Source organism: Diadema setosum, chromosome 21, assembly GCF_964275005.1.
Source record: "Diadema setosum chromosome 21, eeDiaSeto1, whole genome shotgun sequence".
Taxonomy (NCBI): Eukaryota; Metazoa; Echinodermata; class Echinoidea; order Diadematoida; family Diadematidae; genus Diadema; species Diadema setosum.
Genome location: NC_092705.1, coordinates 2,678,461 through 2,684,460, shown reverse-complemented (window position 1 = coordinate 2,684,460; position 6,000 = coordinate 2,678,461). Strand labels below are relative to the sequence as shown.

At 38.3% G+C, this 6,000-nt stretch overlaps 1 protein-coding gene across 1 annotated transcript in view; it reads left to right on the top strand.

Annotated features, from left to right (window-relative positions):
- Positions 1-3,218: 3,218 nt before the first annotated feature.
- LOC140244499 (uncharacterized) overlaps positions 3,219-6,000 on the top strand; it is a 48,066-nt gene continuing 45,284 nt past the window's right edge. Inside the window, exon 1 of the mRNA XM_072324127.1 lies at positions 3,219-3,314. The gene's annotated coding sequence lies outside the window, so the exon portion shown is untranslated. The remainder of the gene's footprint in view (positions 3,315-6,000) is intronic.

Sequence of the window (6,000 nt, the reverse complement as noted above, 5' to 3'; positions counted from 1 at the left end):
TTATCATGGGGCTTCTGTATGGTTGATTTCGTGGGTTTGTAGGGGGATGTGAAAAAAAAGGTGACTTCAAAACTCTATGCTTGCCCAGTTCGGGCAAGCATTGTTTTTTTCTCATTGTTCTGAACACTTAGCCAACTTTGATTTTCACTTGCCCCGGGCAATCGGGCAAGCGCTAATGTCGCACCTTGAAAACAGCAACACTCTCCAATAAAGAATAGCATAATCTTGATGATGGTCAGAGAAAGTGTCCTCAAACCAGATCACCTAGGTGGTTTTAGCTAAAAAGGAAAATCTTACCCCGGTATTAACATTCTACTCGTAAGTAGCGAATAGACTAATATTAAAAGTGGTGTTGTTGTTTTTTTTAACTCAAAGCAAGTGTCGTTTTTGTTTTTACTGTTATTATTCGTTTGTTATGATAGAATTGTCTATTCTAATTCTATGATTTTCAAACATTCAGTGCCACAGAGAAAGAAAAAGAGGAAAACACGGGGAGGATGGGGTAGTAAAATTCCGCAGATGTCACAATTTCGACCGAATGTAGTTTCAGTGACGTGACCCGAATTGTGTCTGCTGCAGTCCCAACACAACATGTTTACACGCACGTTCTGGTGGGCGAGTTGTTTAGGACAACAAGTCGATGTCTCATTACCTTACCAGTAAAACAGGGCGATTCGCGTAGGCAAAATATAGGTGGTCATGGGTCATTCTGTTTACAGGGGACGACTGTAATCGTGGTCGACTGACTTTGAAAAAAAAACACACAAAAAAAACAAAAACAAAACATCGCCACCATTGATTCCAACACAGCAAACCCCGCCTGTACGTATCACTCTAGCAGACTTGCCTCCTGCACCCCTACATAGCTCCCCCTCCCACGCAGCAAACAAAATGTCGTCGCACACGGGCACATTTTGATCAAAGAGGTGAGGGTTTACTACGCTCACTTGGCTGTCGTACCTCCCTGATACGATAAACCCTCGGATTTGAAAAGAAACGTTACTTTCTTCACGGCCAAAACCCGCTCTTCCGAATCACGCTTTGAGCAAAATTGTCAGGAATGGATACTCTGCTGGCTCTGTGATCGTCGGTTATATAATCAATTCCAAAGTTTACTGGGAAATTAACGATCGAAAGGAGAAAAAAAGTCCTAGCTGTATATACTCTTCTGTAAACAAGAGGAAAGAAGAAGAAAAAGAAAGAAAGAAGGAAAGAAAGACTAAAAATCAAGACAACTCTTCCTCATTGAGAAATATCAGCTTTTGACAGACTGAGAATTTGATAGGTCGTGAAGTCAAAAGGTTAGATATGTATCCTTATAAATAAAAGAGTTCCAGGAATGAAGAGGACAGTAGAAGCGTGATTGGTATGTTATTGCACCGGGGCCATTGTTTCATTGTATTTTAAAGGGATGGAATAGTATTGGTGAAGGTGAGGATTCAGCTTTTAACTATTTGCGAGATACTTGAAACCACTTTATGAATGTTAAAAAGCATACAATTCTAAGAGGAATTCAAGGTTTACTTGATGAAATTCGGTTTTGAAATGGCTGAGATACCCCAAAACAAATTAAAATAAAGCGATTCGAATAAAAGGTGGGTATACCACCTTTTACTAGGATCGCTTTGTTTTGGATGTCTCAGCCATTTTAAAACCTATTTTCATCAAGTAAACTTTGAATTCCTCTTAGAATTGCATGCTCTTTGATATTTCATATAAATAGTTTATAATCATCTCGCAAAAAGTTAAAACTTAAATTTCGATCTAAAACTATACATCCCTTTAAGAGAATTGTTTCATTGTACAGCTGTATTTGAAGTTGAGGGGTTGGAACAGATTTATATCTGGCTCTCTCTCTCTCTCTCTCTCTTTCTCTTTATGGCTGACTGAAATAAAGTATTAATGTTCATTACTATATATGGATTTGTTTCGGTGGTGATTATCGCTCAACTCGATGTCTTCCAGATCCACCCACCATCTACCTATTTATTATGTATATTCTATTCTATTTATTTATCTATCTACCTCTCTATCTATCTATCTATCTATTTTTCTTGTGTCCTTGTCTGTCTTTCTTTCTGTCTATCTATCTATATATCTATCTCTTTTTCTGTTTATCTAAGTGTCCGTCCATGTATTTTTCTGTCCATTTATCTATCTATAATCTGTCCATCTATTTATCTGTTTATATTTATCTATATTATGTATAATCTGTCCATCTATAAATATGATATATCTATTGATCTATCTATAATCTGTCCATCTATCTGTCTATTTATCTATATGTCCATCTGTCTATCTATGTAGCTGTTTAGCCTCTCTCTGATTACCTTTGTCTCTTTGGTCTCGCGCGTGGAGACAACCCTTTATGTACTTCTTCTACATCGCAGATCTACTAATATTACAAACGGAGAGCCCAGCATCTCGGCCTCTTGCACTGCGCGTAGATTTTCTCACTTCTGATAATTTGCTCATGTCGGACTGAAGTGAGCAAAGATTGCGCTTCAGGCAGTTTCGCATAGATCTATTCATTTTTCAGAGGCATCATTATAATTATGGATGTGACAAGAACGCTCGCGAATGTGTCAGAGCGGAGCTATTAGTGTATGAACGGCTGCCACTTAATAATAACATAAGGAAGGGAAGCTAGATTGATTACGAGACCGAAAGAAACAATACGTGAAGACATGTTGTCTATAGTGGTTTGACGTACATGAGGATCCTTCATTATGCTTCTAATATTGTCTACATAACACATGACCATATGCGAAACTTATGGGAGATATGAAAACACTGACAAAGTGATTTGGAAGATACAGTAACAAAAACAGTAAAGCTCTGGGCAAGAAATGACGCATTTCGGCATTGTGTTGCATCGCCATTTTGAGTAATTCTCTCGAGTTCTCCAGTTTGTCGAACTAATCGTTTCGTAGCTACAGTTGTTCATAACGACCAGTCAAATGGTCGAAGCTTTACAGCTTTTATAATTATGAAGAACGTGAATCAATGATAATTCAAGCGTTCAGATATCCTTGAAAGCTGGTGCGTGGGAAGAGCTGTGCTTTTTTTTTCGGTAGAGGCAAAAGGCATTATTTTGATAGTGTTATCTGTTGCAATCGGTTATGCTACTTTTTGATTATTCTATGCATAGTATTCATGCAACCTTTCGTTTTTATGCATTATTCTCTCATTTTTTTTTTTTTTTTTTTTTTTTTTTAGGGGTGCATGCCGGAGAAAAGAACGTGAGGTCGTTAATCGCAACGCACGAACCAATCAGGCGCGGTACGATACATCTGAGTGTTACATTCAAGCAAGTAAGTACTTTTCCGCGTAATTAATTAATTGATTAATTAACTAATTAATCGATCGATCGATCGATTCGATCAATCAATCAATCAATCGATCAATCACTATTATTACTGTTGACCCTTACTTTTTTGTTGTCATTGGGACGTTCCTTTTCCTTTAATTTAAGAATTCGGGGAAAAAATATGCATTATTTTCTTCTCTTTTTTTTTTGTAGTAGGAAGAAAGAACAGCGTCCATTCCATGAATGACGAGTATTGGGGTACTGATGCCGAATTTTCCTCGAAGTAAGGTTGACCTCCTCCCATTTATCTTCTCCCTTACTTCTCCCTCTCTTCGTCTCGGTGATGCTGCTGTTTCTGCTGTGGAAGCGGCTGATGCGTTATCATCCTATACCCAAAATCTCATAACGTGAATGTCAAATATACTGTTGTATTATTCTCACACACGCCGCTTCTTCGGCGAAGGACGGGTGAAGTAGACGTAGTATATTACCGTGAATCTCAAACCCTATTCTCCGTCTAGGGTGCCCGACTACACGGAACGCCGTAATTTGAGCACGCGTTCAATTACAAGTACGGTAACACATCGGCGAGGTCAAGCGTTGAGTAGGGAAGTGAGAAAAAGTGGAAGTAAAGCCTTTGCTTTACCCCAGTGATCAAGCTCCCCCCGATTTTCCCCTCACATCATTGCGAGAAAGGGGTCAGAAACGAGACATCCTGTGCTATGACAGTACACACGAGAGTTCGTGTGTGTATCTGGAACATATGCCTGTATTTCGGCCACTCTTACTAATTCTTTTTCTATTCTATTCTATTCTATTCTATTTTTATCCATTATTATGATTATGATTATCCATTATTTGTTATTTTCAGAGTTTTCAGAGTAGGGTACCTACACAATATTCATACATAAGGGAGAGTGCAGGCAAAGGTGACCCTGAAAATCCGAAGTGACAAGCGTACTGAGACAAGTGTACCGTATCATGTCTCCATATTTTCATATTTGTCAAATTAAAAAAATATATATATATATTTAAAAAACGCGTTGGCGATTATCATCAGTGCGTGGGTGAACAAATAAAAATCGCGAGGCTTTTCTATATCATAGTGTAATAGAAAAGCAATAATAACGCTGCATTACAGACTCCCAATTTCCCCTACCAGGCTACAGTCTGTCGTTCGTATTGTTCCTTACTGTACTGAGTTGGCCTTCTGCATGCCTACCAGTATTAAAAGTCAACCATTATTTATAATCTGTTACTTGTAATAATACTGACGGTTTTATTTTCCTTTAAGTTATAAGAGTTGCTTGTATTTTCCTGCGTTTGTCGTTGTACGGCATGCACAAAAATGGCGACATTAAATTTTTACCAAACAGCTGGGCTTTATCATTTTTATCAATTTCTGGCGCTTGACCTTGCGTTTACATCGCCTAATACTTTATTATTCTTGTGCATATTATTGTCAGGTTCCGAAATCTCACTTTTTTCCATAATATGATATATACTCCGTGTTGATATAGATAGACGATCGCATGTAAACATCGTTTATCCAAGAGATGTCATTTTGCGCCAACGCGAGGTTCCGTATACAAGTATACAAGTATCACCACGAATTTGATATACCGCCATGTAAACAACACTCGCATGCTCGCGCAAAATCAGATTTGAAAATGGCGTCTAAACGTGTTTCGATGCGTTAGTTCGATAAGTGTCGACGGAGAAGAAACGCGCATACTTGAGTATTTTTTTTTTCGCGTCTCCAATAGAGACCTTCCCCATAAAAGAAGACACACAAACAACCCGCCTGTCACAGGAATCGTTCGTGCATAACACCGTACCCCCTTAACACCTGGCTATTGATTGTTTTATCACGTGCAAACAAAGAATATTGTGACGTTGTTATGAATATCGCCGTACCCGCGTAGTATGTAAATTCATTTTTCCTTGTGTAAGATATTCCTGTTTAGAGAATACATTATTTTGATGTACATACCCCTCTCTTCCTTTTTCTTCTCTCTCTCCTATCTCTCTCGTTTATATTTTTCCCCCGACATGATAGTATGTCGACGATTTAATGTCCTAAGAAAGGTTAGTAATCAGCTAGTATGCACAAAGATACACACAATTATAGTAACTACAATATACAAATTTGCGTGTATGATGTACATACTCCTGTAGTGTATGGATTAAACAGTCATAAATTCATCATTGATATTCTATGTCATCAATCATGTTAATTCTAACGGTAACTAGAAAGCGTTCGTCTTGGTTTCAGATGTTCACACCTTTGCTCTGCGGCTTTTACAGATTATCTTGTATGACAAAGAAAGTCCTGACTTCCACAATATATGATATGATATTGGCATTCTGACTTAGCTAGAATTACACACACGCCTTGCGGCGATGGAACACAATGCTTGACTTCCGAATTTCAACCCGGTCGTAGTCGTGGTAGTGTTCAGCACACGAACTCCAAACAGACAATTTTAGATAACCCTGTAGAGTAAACTGATGATTTTTTATTGTGATAATTTTTGTAAAAACCAATTCAGCTGGAGAGGAGCGCAAAACATTGCTCCAGCGTCCTAAGTGTCAATTGTGTAGGAAAATCGAGGCAACAAAAAGAAGAAAAAAAAGGAGGGGGGGGGGGTATACCTGGTCGGAGACAATTGGAATTTCACAACCAAATG